The sequence below is a fragment of the Hyla sarda genome, chromosome 12, assembly GCF_029499605.1.
Source record: "Hyla sarda isolate aHylSar1 chromosome 12, aHylSar1.hap1, whole genome shotgun sequence".
Taxonomy (NCBI): Eukaryota; Metazoa; Chordata; class Amphibia; order Anura; family Hylidae; genus Hyla; species Hyla sarda.
In genome coordinates this window covers 31,367,773-31,388,524 of record NC_079200.1, presented here as the reverse complement: position 1 = coordinate 31,388,524, position 20,752 = coordinate 31,367,773, and the positions used below count along the sequence as shown (strand labels likewise).

Here is a 20,752-nt window from a genome sequence, read left to right as displayed (position 1 = left end):
ACTAATAATTTAAAACAAAAAGGTAAGTAGTAGGTGCACAAGATAGCTAGGTGATAAATGTATGTTGTACATGCAAGCGGTTATAGTGATAAGAGTGACAGTAAAGCATATTTTGACTGTCACTAAAGTCAAATGGTTTTTGTATTAAACTCACTAAATGTGCCCCTCATGCAACATGTACACATCACCCGCAAATATAACTCACAAGTGAAAAGAAAGAAGAAAAGGGAGAAGGGGAAAAAGGAACAAAACACAGAAAGAAGAATATAGAACAGTTCACATGTAAGGATACTACTGATTTAAGTGTATAGATGCTACTAAATGTAACATATCCAAAAAGTGGATACATTACATGTCATACTATTGTATTTCTAAGGACTCACTAAGCGACCATCAGCAAAGTAATATTACTAACTATCCATAGAAATCACATATTAATGGAACCTTGTCAGTATAGAGACAAAAAGTATCTTTTGAAAAAATAATAACATAAAATAATAATAATGATAACCAGGATCATATGAATGGAGACTATCATAAATATTACCAGTCTCCTGATTGTGGGAGACAAATGAGCACCTCAGGGCTCAGTGGTCACTGCAAGCATCATTTGGGCGAATGAATAAGACTACTCATAAAAAGGCAGAGAAGGAAAAGCCTTCATTGAGGCCCCTCAGACTTAGACTCTTGAGTCTGTATATCCAGCGAGCCTCCTCCCTCAAGAGGAGGTTATCAAGCTTACCTTTACGTGGTCCCAACTTTATCTGGCTAATTCCCCAGAACCGTAGGGCATCCAAATTACTACCATGTGAGTAGTTGATATGCTATGAAATGGGGGTGTCCTCATTTCTCCTAACAGCACTGAGGTGTTGACAAATCCTCCTCCTGAATTCTTGAATAGTCTTGCCACCATACAGTTTGTGACAATTGCATTCTACAATATATACAATACCTTTACTGCGGCAGTTGAAAAACTGCCTGATCTCGTATGTCCTTCCGTCTACCGGATTGGTGACATTTTTCACGATGGGTAAATGTTTGCAATAAATGCAATTACCGCATGGGAAGGATCCCTTCACACTTGAAGTCAACCATGTCTCCCTATTTTCCCTTGAGAAGTGGCTATGCACTAGTAGTTCCCTCAAATTAGGGCCTCGTCTCTAAAACCTGTTTGAGATCATTATCAAGGGTAAGTATTGGATTGGAGGGTACTTACATTGGTGGGTGCTTACCCTTGATGATGATGACAGGTTTTAGGGACGAGGCCAAATATAACCTATCGTAGAGGCCCTAATTTAGAGATTAAATGTATAGCCCGAAACTATACCATATTCTTGAAGCAATTTATATAAGGAGGGCAAAGAGATGAGTGGGTTAGTAAGGGTAAGAAGGATATCATCAGCAAAGAGACAAAGTTTGAAGTCCCTTCCATGCAATGAGACCCCTGTAATGACCCCCGGATCAATGCAGCAAGAGGCTCAATGCACAAAGCAAAGATCAGGGGGGACAACGGACACCCCTGTCTAGTGCCACTAGATAAAGTAAAAGAGGATGTAGAAGAGTGAGGCAGCTTAAGAGAGGCAGTAGGAGAAGAATAAAAACCCTGCAGAGCAGTAAGAAAACTACCAGAGATACCAAACCTCTGTAGAGTGGCAAAGAGAAAAGGCCAGCCTAGCCTATCAAAGGCCTTTTCAGCATCTATACTCAACAGCAAGGCATTCTCAGACTGTCTATTGACCACATCAATCAAGTCCACAACCCACCTGGTCTTTGTGGATAAGAGATGGCATAAAACAACAGAGGTGGTTAGCTAAAACTTTTGAAAAGAGTTGAGAAGGGCTATGGGCCTATAACTGTCACAGTCATGAGGGCCTTTTCCAGGCTTGAGAATAAGAGTAATAAGAGAATGAAGAGAAGATTGTGGTATACCCTCCCCATCCAAGAACGAGTTAAATAAAGATACAAGTCGGGGAAGCAAGACAGAAGAATAGGTTTTATAATATAAGTAGGTGAAACCATCAGGGCCCGGGGAGCGTCCCGCCGGAAGGGACTTCAAAACTTCCGTAAGCTCCTCAATGGACATTGGAGCGTTCAGTGACTCTCGATTGGACGCCGAGAGAGACGGAAGGCTACATCTGGCAAGAAAGGAATCAAGCATAGCAGATCACTCACCAGGCTCCGAGTGAGTAAAGTCGGGAATAGTGATCAAGAAAGAGTTTGGAGATAGAGTCAGGGTGATAATGCAGAACCCCAGAGGGATCCCTCAATGCGGAGGGAGCCTGAGCAGCAGCACGCTCCCGTAGGCATCTAGCCAACATGGTGTGAGCCTTGTTGCCTTTCTCATAAAAGCGCTGCTTTGCATAAAGCAATTGGCGTTCATCTCTATGAAGAGCCAAATAACTCAATTGGGAGCAGGCCGCAATCAGGCACCTCAACGTCGAGGTAGAGGGGGAAGAAAAAAGAGAAGATTCCAAATATTGAATTTGAACCCTAAGCTCCCGGAAACAAGCCTGAGCATCCTGCTTCAATCTGGAGCCCAAAGGAATGCAGTGGCCCCGGACAACCACCTTGTGAGCTTCCCACAGGACAGCCGGTGAGGATACCGAGCCCTCATTGTTGGCAAAATAGTTAGTGATGTGCTACAGGATAGAATCCCGGGGGGAGGGCTTTTATGAAGAGAGTCATTGAGGCGCCAATGGCAGCAACGAGTTGGGTTAGCAAAGGGAGAGAAGTACAACAGGACAGGGGAATGATCAGACCAGGAAATAGGTTCAAGAGAAGCAGAGGAGTGCATGCGGATCATGAGAAGGTTAACAAAAAAATCTATGCGGGAGTGAAGCTTATGAGGGTGTGATCGTATAAGGACTCCGCACGTATCAGTCGCCAAAAAAGTGTGGAAAGATGCACTTGCGGAGAAGGGGGAGGAGTGCCGACTACCGAGTGACGGTGCATGGAGGGAGAGAAAACTAGGTTAAAGTCACCACTCAAAAGCCAAGCAGATGGGAGAGAGCCATGCAGACGAGAGAGGACCCGTCGCAAAAAAAGGGATCTGAGAAGAGTTAGGGGCATAAACATTACATAACAGGAGTTGTTTGCCCCCTAGAGACCCAAGAACAATAACATATCTACCCTGGGGATCCGCATAGGAGGAGGTTACCTGGAGAGGGCAGGTCCTGGAAATCAAAATAACTACCCCGGCAACCTTCCGATCAGTAGATCGGAAATATGCTGTAAAAAGGAGAAGGAACCCGATTTGTCAAAGTGTGACTCCTGAAGGAAAACAATGTCTGCTTTTAAAGCCACCAATTCTCTCTGTAGTAAACACCGCTTAAGCGGGGAATTGAGGCCCTTAACATTCAAGGAGACACACTTAGCGATAGCGGGGTGTGGAGCAGTAGGGGTCCAGTGAAGCAGGGTACTCACTCAGGTCAAGAGGTAGAACCCAGTGCAGCCAGGAGGAGGGGGAGTCCCCGGGATTCATCAGTGATGGTCTTCCGAAAGTAAAGAAAGAGAAAGAGCCAAAAGAAGAAGAGGGTAGAAGGACTGTAAAGGAAGGGAGGGGATTTAAGACAGACAAACAAGGATGAAAGACCAGGGGTGATAACCACACAATACCATAGAAGAACCTAGGGGCCAGAGGGGAGGCCACGAAAATACAAAACATCAGTAGATAAGGATATAACTGAAACATTTCAAAAATTTTCAAGGCCTCAAGGGGGGAAGTGGAAGTACGCACCAAGGGAGACTACCAGGCGGAATGAGAGTCCCACCCCAAGGCCAGGCCAAATATAACCAGAAGCCCTATTGCTGCAAGTAGAGCGGAGTCAGCTCAAAAACCAGCCCATAAGGGGGAAAAAAAGGCAGAAAACATAATGCACAACAATAATAAGGCAAACTCTTATTAGGAAGTCCCATCAGCTAGAATAGGGAGCGGGCAACTGTCCCATTCACGGGATCAGGGAGGGTCAGGACGTAAGCCACCGTGGCCCAGGGCAGCAGAACTCTGACCAGACCGCTGGCGCTTTCCCCGAATCGGCTGCCATATTAGGGGGAAGTGGAGGAGGCGGAAGAATCAGTCCCCAATCCGAGATCTGGGGGACCGGGATATACAGGGCAGCAGGGGTCTGCGTGGGAGCGTAGCACAGCAGACCATCCATCTCGTCGTGCCTGAAGTGCAAACGGGAAAGACCAGCGGTAGGGCACATGGGCAGAACTCAGTGAGGCAAGGAGAGGTTGAAGCATCCTCCGCTTACGGAGGGTAATCCAGGAAAGGTCCTGAAAAAGCTGTATAGGAGCACCGTCAAAATCGAAGTTCCTGAAGGAGCGAGATTTAGACATGATCCTCTCCTTTAATTGAAAGTCCGCAACACAGCAGATCACATTACGGGCGGCCCATTCATAGGACGTGGGCATAGAGCATGATGAGCATGGTCCAATTTAAACTTATGAGATGGGGGTTCGCCCAGAATCATATTAAAGATGGCCGCCAATGTGACATATAAGTCCTCAGACTGGGTAGCCTCAGGAAGTCCACGAACCCTGATGTTGTTACGTCTGCCCCGGTTGTCCAAATCCTCAACGTGAGAGTGCAGGTCACCCAAAAATTCTGTCTGGGCCGAGATAGTAGTGTGAAGCTGTGCAATGTAGGATCTAGTATAGTCATGGGCACCTTCTAAATCGTCCACCCGACCAGAGACATGTTGAAGATCCCTACGTATGACCGAGATCTCAGCTCTGCAGGCATCCTTGACCTCCGCAATAAGTACCTTAAAGTCCTCTTTGGAGGGGACATGGGAGAGCAGCAAACTGAGGTCGGGAGTCAAAGGAGCAGAGGCCGGCACCCCCGAACAGTCCAGTTCTATGTCAGGGCCCGCATCCTAGTCCAGGAGGGAAGCAGCTGGACAAGAGGTCCCCGAGGACCGAGGAGGGGAGATGGCAGAGGTTGGAGGAGGCACAGCTTTGGATGGGCCAAAGGAGGGGTGAGACGCAGCCATGGTACACTGTGGCGGAGATGGAGCAGATATAGGCAGAGGCAGCACCACTGGGCCATATGAGGCCAAAGGGAGCACTGTAGCTGGCAAAGGCCCTGGGCCTGGAGGGCCCAGGAAGGGTGGCAGTCCTGATACAGTGTGAGGGGTGCACTGAAGAGAGAGGCCCTTGTAATATAGGTGCGGCCCCTTTAAGTGGCGAGCTATGGGCTGCAGCAGCAGTGAAGTCCAGAATCTGGGAGGCTAATTGAGGCTGAGGGCCAGCAGTGGGGGAGGGTGCCGGTATAGGCAGCAGCACACTGGGGCAGGCACTTACCCACCGGAATCTACAGCAGGCGTCCGGGCAGAAGCAGGCAGCTGCAGTGAGGCTGGAGGAGCAGGAGATGGAGAAAATGGTGGGTGGGAGGCTTCCCCGCCGCAGTCACTCACAGCCAGGGCCAGCAGAGAAGGTGTAGGAGCTGGAGTGCAGTCCCCGCAGATGACCGCAGGAGGTCCCGACAGGTGAGGTGCAGGGGAGCCGCGCACAGCAGCAGCGCTGACAGAGCGGGATCGGAGGGTCCGTGCTTGGCCTCGGGCAGCCTGAAGAGAATTCTGGGCAGAAGCCGAGACTGGGCTCAGATACTGGGTGATGGTCCCAGGAGCCAGGCGACGGTCTGGACAGGAAGGGGGGTTCCTCCAACATCTGCAACCCCCTCTAGGCATCAGACAGCGGGCTTCTGAGGGCTATTTCAGCCAATATAAGGCCACATGGAGTGGGAGCAAACGCTTTAGGCAGCCATCTTCGTCCGTGGCAAGCCACGCCCTACACATCCAACTTTAACGAAAAGTCCTCAAACACCTATGGAGTGTTAAGACTTAATGTACCACTTTTTACGTTCCTTGAGGGTAGTAGTTTCCAAAATAGTATGCCATGTTGTTGTTTTTTTTTTGGCACCATAGGGGCTTCCTAAATGTGAAATGCCCCCCAAAAAACCATTTCAGAAAAACTCACTCTCCAAAATTCCATTGTCGTTCCTACTGTGCCCGCTGAACACTTACATATATATACATACACATATGAGGTATTTCCTTACTCGAGAGAAATTTGGGTTACAAATTTTGGTGCAATTTCTCTCCTTTTACCCCTTGTAAAAATTTAAAAACTGGGTCTACAAGAACATGCGAGTGTAAAAAATGAAGATTTTGAAATTTTCTCCTTCACTTTGCTGCTATTCCTGTGAAACACATAAAGATGTGGCAAAGGAACAGTTTAGCAAGCTGCGGTGCAAATGGGACTCTAGGCAGTGGCACAAAAGGAGCCATTTTAGAAAATCGGTCCACTACCACCCAAATGACAGTATTGCCTCTGGAAGACAGAAGGTCAGTAATGAAGTCCATAGCAATATTGGTCCAGGTAAGCTCTGGAACAGGCAAAGGCTGTAGAAGACCTGCAGGTTTAGAACGAGGGGTCTTATCCTAGGCACAGACTGGACTGGAACGGACAAAATCAATGACATCCTGTCTTAAACTAGGCCACCAATATTGTCTGGAAATGAGCTGTAAGGTGACAAGTTCCAGAATGACCAGCCAGAAGAAAGAAATGGCCCCATTTCAAGACTCGGAGTCTTAAACGGGGAGACACGTAAGTCTTTCCAGGAGGCAGGTGCTGAAGATTTACTGGGGCTGCAGTGATGAGACGCTCAGGAGGAATAATATGCTGAGGAGGAGATTCTCGGTCTTGCACATCATCAACATTTATTATCCGCCATGTGGATAAAGGGGGGGGGGAGTGGCTATTTTAAATCAGGTGGATTACATTCTCGAATCACTTAGAATCTTGTCTGACAAAAACTATTATGAAATTCTACATAAGGACCCCTCACATGAATACCATCAGGCTTATGTCAGTATGATCAATGAAGCTTCTATCAAATGTTTATTTAATAAAAAAAGAGTTATCTTTCCTCACTATTAAACATTATTCCCTTCCCAATTTTTATTACTTTCTGAAACTTCACAAATGTTCCGTTAATTCTCCCCCGTCACCCTATTTCATCCATTACTGCCAATTTGTCACATTTCGTTGATCTTTTTTTACAGCCTTATGTTTTATAATTCCACCCAATTAATCTCAGAACTTCAAAATATCAATTTACCCTCCACTTTTGCTTTTCATACTTTAGATGTATGCTCTCTTCTCCAATATCAATACTGACCTAGGCCTGAGGGTGATACAAGAACTCTTCTGTAGGGATCCCTCCCTACACCCCGATCAAGCTTCATTTCTTTTACAGTTGACTTCTTTTATTCTCACACATAAGATATTTTCCGTTAATGGCACTGTTTATCAACAGATCAGAGGTTGTGCTATGGGGACGCGCTTCACCCCAAGTTATGCTAATTTATTCATGGGGTCCTTTGAAGCCATCCACCTAGCACAGTCTCTGATCTATTCCCCTTATATTATATTTTTATTCGGCGCTATATAGACGACCTGTTTATTTCATGGACAGGTTCTGAATCACAGGCTCATGATTTTGTCACCCATCTCAATTCTAATAAATGGAGTTTACAATTCACTCTTAATTTTTCCACTGACAGGAGATTTTAAATAGAGCGGGTCATATTCACACTAAAACTCACCAAAATTTTTTTCTCTATTAACCAATCGTTAAATTGCGATACACAGTTTGCTATCTACCTGTTATCCTGCAGTTGTCACCTACAATATGTGGGGCGCACTATTCAAACCGTGCGCTCCTGTATGTCTAATCACAGATCTAACATTAAAAATATTTATTACAATATAAATAATAATTTATATTACATAGTGTCTCTTGGCACTTTTCCATTATCCATAAAGATGACATATCTTCTTTACGCTTGACTATTCTTGAAACAATACCTGACAGTAGACTTAATCGGTTTCATTGTTTAATTAATCATGAATCTTTTTGGATATTCAAATTATCCACATTAGTACCACATGGTCTAAATGAGACCATCGAAAATGTTCGATAATTATTAGCAGGCCGTATTTACTGGTATCGCATAGTCTACATGGTTTGCATAATAGGAATCATTTTACATTAACCCCTTAAGGATGCAGCCCATTTGGGCCTTAAGGACGCAGACAATTTTATTTTTACGTTTTCGTTTTTTTCTCCTCGCCTTCAAAAAATCATAACTCTTTTATATTTTCATCCACAGACTAGCATGAGGGCTTGTTTTTTGCGCGACCAGTTGTCTGTTGTAATGCCATCACTCACTTTACCATAAAATGTATGGCGCAAACAAAAAAATACTATTTATGTGGTGAAATTTAAAAGAAAACCGCAATTTTGCTAATTTTGGAAGGTTTCGTTTTCACGCAGTACAATTTGCGGTAAAAATGACATGTGTTCTTTATTCTTTGGCTCAATACGATTAAAATGATACCCATGATAACAACATACTTTTCTATTACTGTTGCGCTTAAAAAAAATCTCAAACTTTTTAACCTAATTAGTACGTTTAAAATCCCCCTATTTTGAAGACCTATAACTTTTTCATTTTTCCGTATAAGCGGCGGTATGAGGGCTAATTTTTTGCGCCATGATCTGTACTTTTTATTGATACCATATTTGCTTATATAGAACTTTTAATCCATTTTTTATAAATTTTTTTGGAATAAAATGTTATAAAAAAAGCATCTATTTTGGATTTTTTTTATTTTTACGTTCACGCTGTTCACCGTACGGTATCATTAACATTTTATTTTAATAGTTCAGATATTTACGCACGCGGCGATACCAAATATGTATATAAAATATTTGTTAACACTTTTTGGGGGTGAAATAGGGAAAATGGGACAATTTACGTTTTTATTGGGGGAGGGGGGGGTTTCAAATTTTTTTAACTTTATTTTCTTACTTTTTCTACTTTTATTTTTACACTTTAATAGTCCCCATAGGGGACTATTTATAGCAATCATTCGATTGCTAATGCTGTTAAGTGCTATGTATAGGACATAGCACTGATCAGCATTCTCGGTCATCTTCTGCTCTGGTCTGCGGGAAGGCAGATCAGAGAAGAAGACGCCATGAAGGCAGCGGAGGCAGGTGAGGGGACCTCCGTCTGCCGTGCTGGATGATCGGATCGCCGCGACAGCGCTGCGGGCGATCCGATCATCCATTTTAGTGACCGTGATGCTGCAGATGCCGTGATCTGTATTGATCACGGCATCTGAGGGGCTAATGGCAGACATCTGCGTGATCGCGGATGTCCGCCATTACGGGCGGGTCCCTGGCTGCGATTAGCAGCCGGGACCTGCCGCGCATGATCCGGGCATCGCTCCGATGCTCGCGGTTATGCTTAGGATGTAAATGTACGTCCTGGTGCGTTAAGTACCACCTCACCAGGACTTACATTTACGTCCTGCATCGTTAAGGGGTTAAAAATGTTTGATTATATTACCATGCACAATAGGAATAATTTTTCTTAACATTTTTTATCACATTACCATAACCCTGTTAGATACAAATTTACATGCTCTGTGTGTACCATAATCATAACCCTCTGTTCCATATATACATTTTTCATGCTCTGCAGATGCATTTACAGTTGCAATATGACCACCGCAATTTCTCGATTATTCACTTTTGCTAAACTCTACTCCCTACTCTCAGATACACTGGATCAAATATATGTACATATCACTTCTACATTTACATCCTATATTTACACATTTTATTATTTAATTCATTTTCTTTTATTCTCCTCTCTTTTATTATTTTTTTCATTATTTCCACTGTTAACTGTTTGGTCTACATATTTTTCTAATTTTACATCTGCTTAACCCCTTAAGGACGCAGGACGTAAATGTACGTCCTGGAGAGGTGGTACTTAACGCACCAGGACGTACATTTACGTCCTGTGCATAACCGCGGGCATCGGAGCGATGCCCGTGTCATGCGCGGCTGATCCCGGCTGCTGATCGCAGCCAGGGACCCGCCGGCAATGGCCGACGCCCGCGATCTCGCGGGCGTCCGCCATTAACCCCTCAGGTGCCTGGGATCAATACAGATCCCGGCATCTGCGGCAGTTCGCGATTTAAATGAACGATCGGATCGCCCGCAGCGCTGCTGCGGGGATCCGATCATTCAGAACGCCGGACGGAGGTCCCCTCTCCTTCCTCCGTCCGGCTCCCGGCGTCTCCTGCTCTGGTCTGTGATCGAGCAGACCAGAGCAGGAGATGACCGATAATACTGATCTGTTCTATGTCCTATACATAGAACAGATCAGTATTAGCAATCATGGTATTGCTATGAATAGTCCCCTATGGGGACTATTCAAGTGTAAAAAAAAATGTAAAAAAAGTAAAAGTAAAAAAAAAAAAAGTGAAAAATCCCCTCCCCCAATAAAAAAGTAAAACGTCCGTTTTTTCCTATTTTACCCCCAAAAAGCGTAAAAAACATTTTTTATAGACATATTTGGTATCGCCGCGTGCGTAAATGTCCGAACTATTAAAATAAAATGTTAATGATCCCGTACGGTGAACGGCGTGAACGAAAAAAAAAAAAAAAAGTCCAAAATTCCTACTTTTTTAATACATTTTATTAAAAAAAAATTATTAAAAATTTATTAAAAGTTTTTTATATGCAAATGTGGTATAAAAAAAAAGTACAGATCATGGCGCAAAAAATGAGCCCCCATACCGCCACTTATACGGAAAAATAAAAAAGTTAGAGGTCATCAAAATAAAGGAATTATAAACGTACTAATTTGGTTAAAAAGTTTGTGATTTTTATTAAGCGCAACAATAATATAAAAATATATAATAATGGGTATCATTTTAATCGTATTTACCCTCAGAATAAAGAACACATGTCATTTTTACCATAAATTGTACGGCGTGAAAACAAAACCTTCCAAAATTAGCAAAATTGCGTTTTTCGTTTTAATTTCCCCACAAAAATAGTGTTTTTTGGTTGCGCCATACATTTTATGATATAATGAGTGATGTCATTACAAAGGACAACTGGTCGCGCAAAAAACAAGCCCTCATACTAGTCTGTGGATGAAAATATAAAAGAGTTATGATTTTTAGAAAGCGAGGAGGAAAAAATGAAAACGTAAAAATTTTATTGTCTGAGTCCTTAAGGCCAAAATGGGCTGAGTCCTTAAGGGGTTAATCAGCATGGGGTTTATATACAATTTGTTTCTTTTCTATTTATGTATTTTATTCATCCCATTGTATTTAATTTTTTCCATGCTATAGATGCACTTCTCGTGTATGTTATAGTGACTATACAGTAACCCCCCGACCTGCGATGGCCAGACATATGATAAAATCGACATACGATGGCCTCTCAGAGGCCATCGCATGTCGATGTCAGCATCGACATACGATGCTTTTATATGTCGGGGCCATCGCATTAACTGCTATCCGACAGCGCAAAATGCTTAAGCTGCTGTCGGATAGCAGTTTAAGCATCCCTGGCAGGTTCGCTTACCTATTCCCGCTGCTCCGGGTCCACTTCGCGATCCTCCGGTGTCTTGCGCATCTTCTCCAGGGTCCGGGCCTCGCTTTCCGGCGTCGTTATTACGTCACTACGCACGCCGCATCGGCGCAGCAGCGTAATAACGTCACCAGAAAGCGAGGCCCGGACCCTGCGGAAGATGCGGAAGAAGCCGGAGGATCGCGAAGAAGACACCGGAGCAGCGGGACAGCATCGGGAGCCCCTGGGACAGCATCAGGAGTGGTGAGGACCTGGTCCGGAGCGACGGGGACAGGTGAGTACAGCTTCCTATACTTTACATTGCACGGATCCCTCAACATACGATGGATTCGACAAACGATGGGTCGTTTGGAACGAATTACCATCGTATGTTGAGGGACCACTGTATCGTTATAGATTTGCATTAATTTGCATATATGCATTAGCCCCTATTTCCGCACTCGTGCATGCATGTATGCATTTCACTCTGAGTAAATACAATTCATTACTTTTTGTATTTTTATTTACTTTTTTTTTTATATTTGTTCATATATGTTTTTGATATATGTTTTTGATATGTTTCTCCTGTAATTGTTATATCACATTACTTATTCCAAATGTTCCCTCTCCCTTTTTTGTACCGACGTAACAAACTACTACTCCTATAAAATACCCATTCCCTGTCATGCCTGATGAAGCTGCTTTCCCGCATCGAAACACGTTGCATCTTGGGAAAGAAATTACCTCGATTTTATCTGATTTCCATTCCTTTTGTATTCTGTGCCACGTTTAGCTGGCATTCTCCTTGGAGCCAGACCAATTGAATACCTTGCCTAGACGGAGGGCTGTGGATACACTACCTCTTGATGCGCTTACCATTGTTGTGAATGACGTTACACAACCACATCTGGTGAGCTGCTGTCTTATTTCACTTATATACTGATTATCTCTCTTTTATCACACCAAGAAGCACTCTCCCTTTTCTCCCCTTTGCACATCAGAAGACCTGGAAAGAGCATCAGCTCGAAGATTCTTCTCTGGAGGACGGAAGTGGATGTAAAAGTCAAATCTAGAGAAAAAACAGAGACCTTGGGGCCTGTAGACCTTGACTAGTAACCCAGAAAAGGAAGACTGGACTTTTCGAAAACACACTTCTCAAGTTTAGCGTAAAGATGTTTGTCACAAAGACGTTGTAAGAACTGGCGGATGTGGGAACGATGAGTCTGAAGATTGGGCGAGTAAATGAGTATATCGTCCAAATAGACCACGACACAGGTGTATAAGAGGTCACGAAAGATATCATTAACGAACTCATGGAAGACTGCTGGAGCATTACATAGTCTGAACGGCATCACCAGATACTCAAAATGTACATCCCAAGTATTAAATGCAGTCTTCCATTTGTCACCTTCTCTTATGCGAATCAGGTTAAAGGCACCTCGAAGGTCTAGTTGGGAGAAGATCCTTGCCCCACTGAGACGGTCAAATAACTCTGAGATCAAGGGAAGAGGGTAGCGGTTCTTGACAGCGATTTTATTCAGTCCGCGATAGTCCATGCAGCATCGCAGACAACCGTCTTTTTCTCTACAAAGAAGAATCTGGCTTCGGCAGGGGAAGATGACTTGCTGATAAAGCATTTTTGAAGATTTTCTTGAATAGACAGGGGGTAAATTCTTCCCCGGGCAATAAGTCTATAGGACAATCATAGGGACGATGAGGTGGCAGTACCTCAGCTTGCTTCTCACTGAAGACGTCAATATAGTTCTGAAGAAACGAAGGCAAACCGGGCAGAGGAGTAGAAGGAGACACCCACTTAGACAGACGAGTATGAATGCAGTGACTGTTGCAATAAGGTCCCCAACGGAGAACTTCTCCAGTTTTCCAATCCAGCTGCGGGACATGGAGTTGCAACCAAGTAAAGCCAAGCAGGAGAGGAGAGGTAAAGTGAGGAAGTACATAGAAGGACAAGTTCTCCTTATGCAAGACTCCAACCTGCATTGATATCGATTCTGTGCGGTATAGCACGGTACAGTCCAGATTTTCTCCGTTAACCGTAGAGATGTATAAGGGCTTCAAAAGGCGAGACACCGGCAGGTGATACCTATGTACTATGGAGGCATCAATAAAATTTCCTGTGGAACCCAAATCCAGGAAGGCAAGAACGGAAATAATCTCTTTGGAGGGTAGAGAAAGCGGGACCGACAAATTCAAGCGTGGAGAGATGGTATTCACACCTAGGGAGGCCTCTCCCACAAACCCTAGGTGCGAGCGTTTCCCTGTAACTGTGGACATACAGGACAATCTTTAAGGAAATGATCTGCACTGGCGCATTAGAAACATAGATTCTCAGCTCATCGGCGAGTTCTTTCCTGCAGTCAGGCGAGACCAATCCACCTGCATAGCCTCCACTGCGGGAGGCAACATAGAAGGTTGCGGTGGTTGCTGGAAGACTGGTGCCAGGCGAGGAAAGCGCAGAGGTCATGCAGACTCCCTTTCTAGATGTTGTTCCTCACGTCGCTCAGAGAAACGCAATCCGGGAGGCCAGTTGTATAAGATCATTTAAGGTAGATGGCAATTCCCGGGGCAGCAAGGACATCTTTAATATGGCTAAAGAGTCCTCTTTTGAAAGTGGCGCAAAGAGCTTCATTATTCCAGGATAACTCTGAAGCCAGGGTACGGAATCGGATGGCATATTTGCCCTCAGAGAAGTTACCCTGAGAAAGGCTCAACAAGGCCGTTTCAGCAGAAGAAGCTTGTGCAGGTTCTTCGAAAACACTCCGGAATTCCGTCAGGAAAGCCTGAAGACTGGTTGTGAGTGGGTCACTGCGATCCCATAACGGACTTGCCCAGGCCAGAGCCCTTCCAGTTAACAGACTGACAATAAAGGCCACTTTCGCTTGTTCCATAGGGAACTGTTCCGCCATAAGCTCTATGTGCATGGAGCACTGAATCCATGGCAGGATTTGGGATCCCCTTCATACTTCTCGGGAAGAGACAAAGGGAGCTTGGATCCTGTGGTGACTGCTGGAGGAGCAGGAGGAGGCTGTGGCTGCTGCGGTTGTTGCTGGGCAGTAAGCAGCTGCTGCATCATGGTGGTTTAACTGCTGCGCCTGCTGGGCTAACTTCTGGGACTGAAGAGCATCTCTGGTGGCGAGATCTGGATTCTTGGGCAGAGGTACCCCAGCGGGAACCATGGGTGGATCTTGCTGTAACGATGCTGGATGTGGATCCACTGACCCGAGTGGCTGATGACACGGGCCGTATAGGGGAGCGGAGTCTAAGGTGCCACTGGTCTTCACCAGAGCCCGCCGCAAGGCAGGATGGATTTGCTGCGGCAGTCAACACCCAGGTCGCTACCCCCGATACGACTCGACCACACAGGTAGCTGGGCGAGTAGAAGTACAGTAGGATGAGGCAGAGGCGTAGTCGGACTTAGCAGAAGGTGAAGGCAGGTGGCAAAGGTGCGTAGTCAAATAACTTAGCGAAAGGGTCAGAACATGGGCAAGGCAAGCAGACAGTATGGAACGCTTAATCTCAGGCAAATGGCACTGAAGATCTAGCAAGGAAGAGTGGGAGGTGCAGGGACTCATAGAATAGTGTCAGGTGTTTCACATAATTATGGGCGTACTGGCCCTTTAAATTTCCGAACTCCAGTGCACGCGCGCGCCCTAGGTCCCTTGATGTGAATCCCAGCTCCGCCGGCGGCAGGGGAGAGGGGGACAGTGCGCTCACGTCCAGAGGAAGTGGCCGGAGCGCAAGGTGTAACACATTCACTGCACATTTTTTATACACTCTTTATAGGAACAAACCACTAAAATGTTTGTACAGATAACCCCTTAAGGACCAGGCCCATTTTGGCCTTAACCTGTTAAGGACCCATGACGTACCGGTACGTCATGAGTCCGTTCCCGCTCTATAACGCTCTATTAACCCTTTAAACACGGCGTTCAAAGTTGATTGCCGCGTCTAAAGTGAAACTAAAATGTTGCCGGTTAGCTCAGGGAGCTGTTCAGGATCGCCGCGGCATCCCGAACAGCTTACAGGACAGCCGGAGGGTCCCTGCCTGCCTCCTTGCTGTCCAATTGCCGAATGACTGCTCAGTGCCTGAGATCCAGGCATGAGCAGTCAAGTGGCAGAATCATCGATCAATGGTTTCCTATGAGAAACCATTGAACGATGTAAAAGATCAGTGTGTGCAGTGTTATAGCCCCCTATGGGAGCTATAACACTGCAAAAAAAAAGTGAATAAAGATCACTTAACCCCTTCCCTAATAAAAGTTTGAATCACCCCTCTTTTCCCATTTAAAAAAAAAAAAACAGTGTAAATAAAAATAAACATATGTGGTATCGCCACGTGCCGAAATGTCCGAATTATAAAAATATATCATTAATAAAACCGCATGGTCAATGGCGTACACGCCAAAAAATTCCTAATTCCAAAATAGTGTATTTTTGGTCACTTTTTATATCATGAAAAAATGAATAAAAGTGATCAAAAAGTCCAATCAATACAAAAATGGTACTGCTAAAAACTACAGACCACGGTGCAAAAAATTAGCCCTCATACCGCCCCATACGCGGAAAAATAAAAAAGTTATAGGGGTCAGAAGTGACAATTTTAAACATATAAATTTTCCTGCATATAGTTATGATTTTTTCCAGAAGCACGACAAAATCAAACCTACATAAGTCGGGTATCATTTTAATCATATGGACCTACAGAATAAAGAGAAGGTGTCATTTTTACCAAAAAATTTACTGTGTAGAAACGGAAGCCCCCAAAATTGACAAAATGGCGTTTTGTTTTTTTTTCAATTTTGTCTCACAATTATTATTTTTCCGTTTCACCGTAGATTTTTGGGTAAAATGACTCATTACAAAGTAGAATTGATGGCGCAAAAAATAAGCCATCGTATGGATTTATTAGATGCAAAATTGAAAGAGTTATGATTTTTTAAAGGTAAGGAGGAAAATACGAAAATGCAAAAATGGAAAAAGGGGTTAAGGACCAGGCCAATTTTATTTATTTTTACATTTTCATTTTTTCCTCCTCACCTTCTAAAAATCATAACTCTTTTATATTTCCATCCACATACCCATATGAGGGCTTGTTTTTTGCGTTATCAATTTTACTTTGTAATGACATCACCTATTTTACCATAAAATGTACGGCGCAAAGAAAAAAATATTATTTATGTGGGAAAATTAAAAGAAAACTGCAATTTAGCAAATTTTGGAAGGTTTTGTTTTCACGCTGTACACTTTACGATAAAAATGACATGTTTTCTTTATTCTGTGGGTCAATGCGATTAAATTGATTAAATTAATGCGATTAAATTAAATGTTATATGCTTTTCTATAATTGTACTGCTTTAAAAAAAATCTTTAACTATTTTAACAAAATTAGAATGTTTGAAATTGCCCTATTTTGACCACCTATAACTTTTTCATTTTTCCGTATACGGGACTGTATGAGGGCTCATTTTTTGCGCCATGATCTGTAGTTTTTATCAGTACCACTTTTGCTGATGTGACAAAAAAGCAGCAATTTGGGACTTCTTAATTTTTTTTACGCATGTGGCGATACCAAGTATGTTTATTCATTTATTTATTTTTATTATACTTTTTTGGGGGTAAAATGGGAAAAACAGGTGGTTTACATTTTTATTGGGAGGGGATTTTTCTAATTTTTTACCTTTTTTTTTTACCTAGCAATCATTTGATTGTTAATACTGTTCAGTGCTATGCATAGGGCACAACACTGATCAATGATATTGGCAATCTTCTGGTCTGCTCTGCTCCATCTCAGACCAGAGCAGAAGACCCCTGGAGACGGCCGGAGGCAGGTGAGGGGACCTCCGGCTGCCATGCTGGATAATCGGATCCCCGCGGCAGCACTGCGGGCGATCCGTTCATCCATTCAAAGCACCTCTCTGCCGCAGATGCCGTGATCTGTATTGATCACGGCATCTGAGGGGTTAATGACGGATGTCGATTGTGGATGTTAATGGCGATTGCGGATATCCGCCATTACGGTGGGTCCCTGGACCGATGCTCACGGTCATGGCGGAGCGTAAATGTACGTCATGGTGCGTTAAGTACCATGGCACCATGACGTACATTTACATCAGTTGTTGTTAAGGGGTTAATATATATAGGAAGATAGGGGGAGATTTATCAAAACCTGTCCAGAGGAAAAGTTGCCCAGGTGCCCATAGCAACCATTCAGATCGCTTCTTTCATTTTGCAGAGGCCTTGTTAATATTGAAATAAGCGATCTGATTGGTTGCTATGGGCAACTGGGCAACTTTTCCTCTGGACAGGTTTTGATAAATCTACCCCGTAGACTTTTTAAGCAAGACTTGAGAGCTCGTTTTGGGCATTGAGTTCTACAGTTCTGTATTATCTGATCTTAAAATGTGTTGTTGAGCTGTGTCTGCTGATGTGAGAACTTTCAAGATAGCAAACGTCTATTTACCTTAACCGCAATAATCTTCTTCTTCCTGCAGCTGCAGCATAACTGTTGTCTACGAAAGCACCCGGGCCCAGTGTGTCAAACTGCTGCTCAGCCAACTGATGGCCAAGAAGGGATATCAATGTGGCCAGTGATTCTCTGAGCTGCAGTATGACCACAGGGGTGAGGTTACCTAGTAGCTGACAGTCACGCTGCAGCTGCAGTAAAACAATCATTGAGGGGGGCCAGAGCAGGACACCAGAGGGAATGCTGAAGGGTTTTATTTATACCAAACAATGGGAAATCTCCTGTATGGCACCCCGGCTCTCCCCCTGAATAGGACGTGTCGACCACAGCACAAAGATGTGGCCGACACACCCCCTCCATGCAGCTCTATGGGAGAGCCGGAGTGCTGCACTCTGCAATCTCTGACTCATAGAGCTGCATGGAGGGGGCATGTCGGCCACAGCTTCATGGTGTGGTCAACACCACTCTTTTCATGTAGAGAGTGGGGATGCAGTGCAGTAGATCGCAGGGGGTCCCAGCTGTCAGACTCCCTGTAATTTGACACTTATCACCTATCCTTAGTTTTTATAAATGGGGTACTCCGGTGAATAACAATTTTTTTTTAAATCAACTGGTGCCAGAATGTTAAACAGATTTGTAAATTACTTCTATTTAAAAATCTTAACCTTTCCAGTACTTATCAGCTGCTGTATGCTCCACAAGAAGTTCTTTTATTTTTTAATTTCTTTTCTGTCTGACTACAGTGCTCTCTGCTGACACCACTGTCTGTCACAGGAACTGTCAAGAGGAGGAGCAAATACCCATAGCAAACCTATCCTGCTCTTGATAGTTCCTGAGACAGACAGAGGTGTCAGCAGAGAGCACTGTGGTCAGACAGAAAATACATTTAAAAAGAAAAGAACTTCCCCTGGAGCATACAGCAGCTGATAAGTACTGGAAAGATTAAGATTTTTTAATAGAAGTTATTCACAAATCTGTGAAACATTCTGGCACCAGTTGTTTCCCTTTAATAAAAACATTTTTTTTAATATATTTTTTAAATGGACCTGTATAAGGGTTTGTTTTTTGCTGGAAAAGCTTTAGTTTATTTCTAATTTCTATTATTCTGAGGCAGAATAACATATTTACAGCAACACTGTCATTTATATTTTACAGTGTTCACTGTTCTGGATTAATAATTATATCATATTAGGGTTAGGGTTGTTCTGTGCATGGTGATGCCATGGTGATTCCTTTTTTTATGTTTTTATATAAAAGAGACATCTGTTGTCAAAACCATTCACAAGCTTTGTATACTAGAATTGCAATTATAATTTTATTAGTCTAGTCATGGCACTCGTTCCTAACTTGCACCAGGAGGAATAAACAATGTGCTTATGCTGCTTGAGCTACAAGAAAAAAATGCATATGTAAATTCATGCTATATAGTCTTGGCACCTGTGTTTGGAAGTGACATCACAACTATTGGCAGAAGTGATGCAGACTAACGGACGTCAAAGTTTGCAATCTACGGATTTTGTATGGACATTAATAACAACTGGTAAAGAGCAAGGAGCCATGTACATGCTAGTTGAACTGTCCACAGGATGTGACCATAGCAACCTACCAGACCATCTTCTCCATACCATTCATTACAGTACTCCTTTAGCTCCAATTACCCAGGTTTGAGTGCATATGCTGTTATAGGCCAGTATGTACTGTATATTGTAAAGTATGTAATGGGAGATGGATTTGCAGCGTGGTTAGTGGTTGTACATTGATCTTAGGATTGGTTATGTTCTATTGTACCTCGTCCTGGCTCCAGCACCATATGTGCTCCTCCCATGGTGCCCAAGGTGTGGGCACCATGCCAATCAGCTTTAATGCTGGCGGTCACACCTCTCAGAGGTGCTATATTTAAACTACCTGTTGTGATTGCGGTTTTCCAGTCACCATAGTTCCTTTTTCCCTACGTTCCTATATCTGTTCTGACCTCCTGTGACATAATTTGTTGCCTGTTTTCTGACCTTTTTTTTTTACTGCGTACTGATTTTTACCAGCTCTCTTGGATCTGACTTGTTGGCCTGTTCCTATTAACTCTTTGCTGATTTGGTACTGCTTTTGCCCATGTGTTATCGATCTAGACTGGTCTGACACTTTTTGACGCCCTTGCACTTAGACCAATGCAGGGAACATTGCCCAATATGGGTCTGCCGGTTTAGGTATTGAAAGAGCTTCATACAATAAATTACAATCACACAAAGCATGACAGTACAATATACAGCCTAGGTTCTCTAAGCTATACACCATCCCACATGCTACACTAACACTCCGCTCCATCACTCGATATCAAAGAAACATAGTTGAAAAACAACAACATATTACAGTTTGTGATCGGGGAGGGGCGTTGATCCCTACCCCGGACTTTAACACTATCTTTAAGAATTCTGGAGATACTGATTACCATTTTTGGATTGTCTTGTGATGTTGTCACAATCGAATTGCACAGCAATGAAGAATATTGAGAAGTACAATAATCATGAAATTACTCAAAGGGGTACTCCGCTGCTCAGCATTTGGAACAAACTGTCCCGTCCCCTCCCATAGACTTGCATTGTGGGGGGCGGGACTTGATGTCATGAGGTTGCGGAGCTATGACGTCATGAGCTCCCGACACCGGCTCCAGCGTTCGGAACAGTTTTTTCACTGAGCAGCGAAGTACCCCTTTAACCTTTTATATAGATAATATTTTTCAAAAAGGTTATTAAAACATGCTATAAATATGTGGTGAAGCCACGGGGTGTCTCTGGGTGCGATGCTGTGGTGGATGGGGCAGATGTTGTAGC

At 43.7% G+C, this 20,752-nt stretch overlaps 1 long non-coding RNA gene across 1 annotated transcript in view; it reads right to left on the bottom strand.

The window, feature by feature from the left end:
* The window catches only part of LOC130296342 (uncharacterized), a 69,305-nt gene extending 51,325 nt beyond the window's left edge, over positions 1-17,980 (bottom strand). Inside the window, exon 1 of the long non-coding RNA XR_008849181.1 lies at positions 17,925-17,980. This is a non-coding gene — a long non-coding RNA (uncharacterized LOC130296342). The remainder of the gene's footprint in view (positions 1-17,924) is intronic.
* Positions 17,981-20,752: the final 2,772 nt, after the last annotated feature.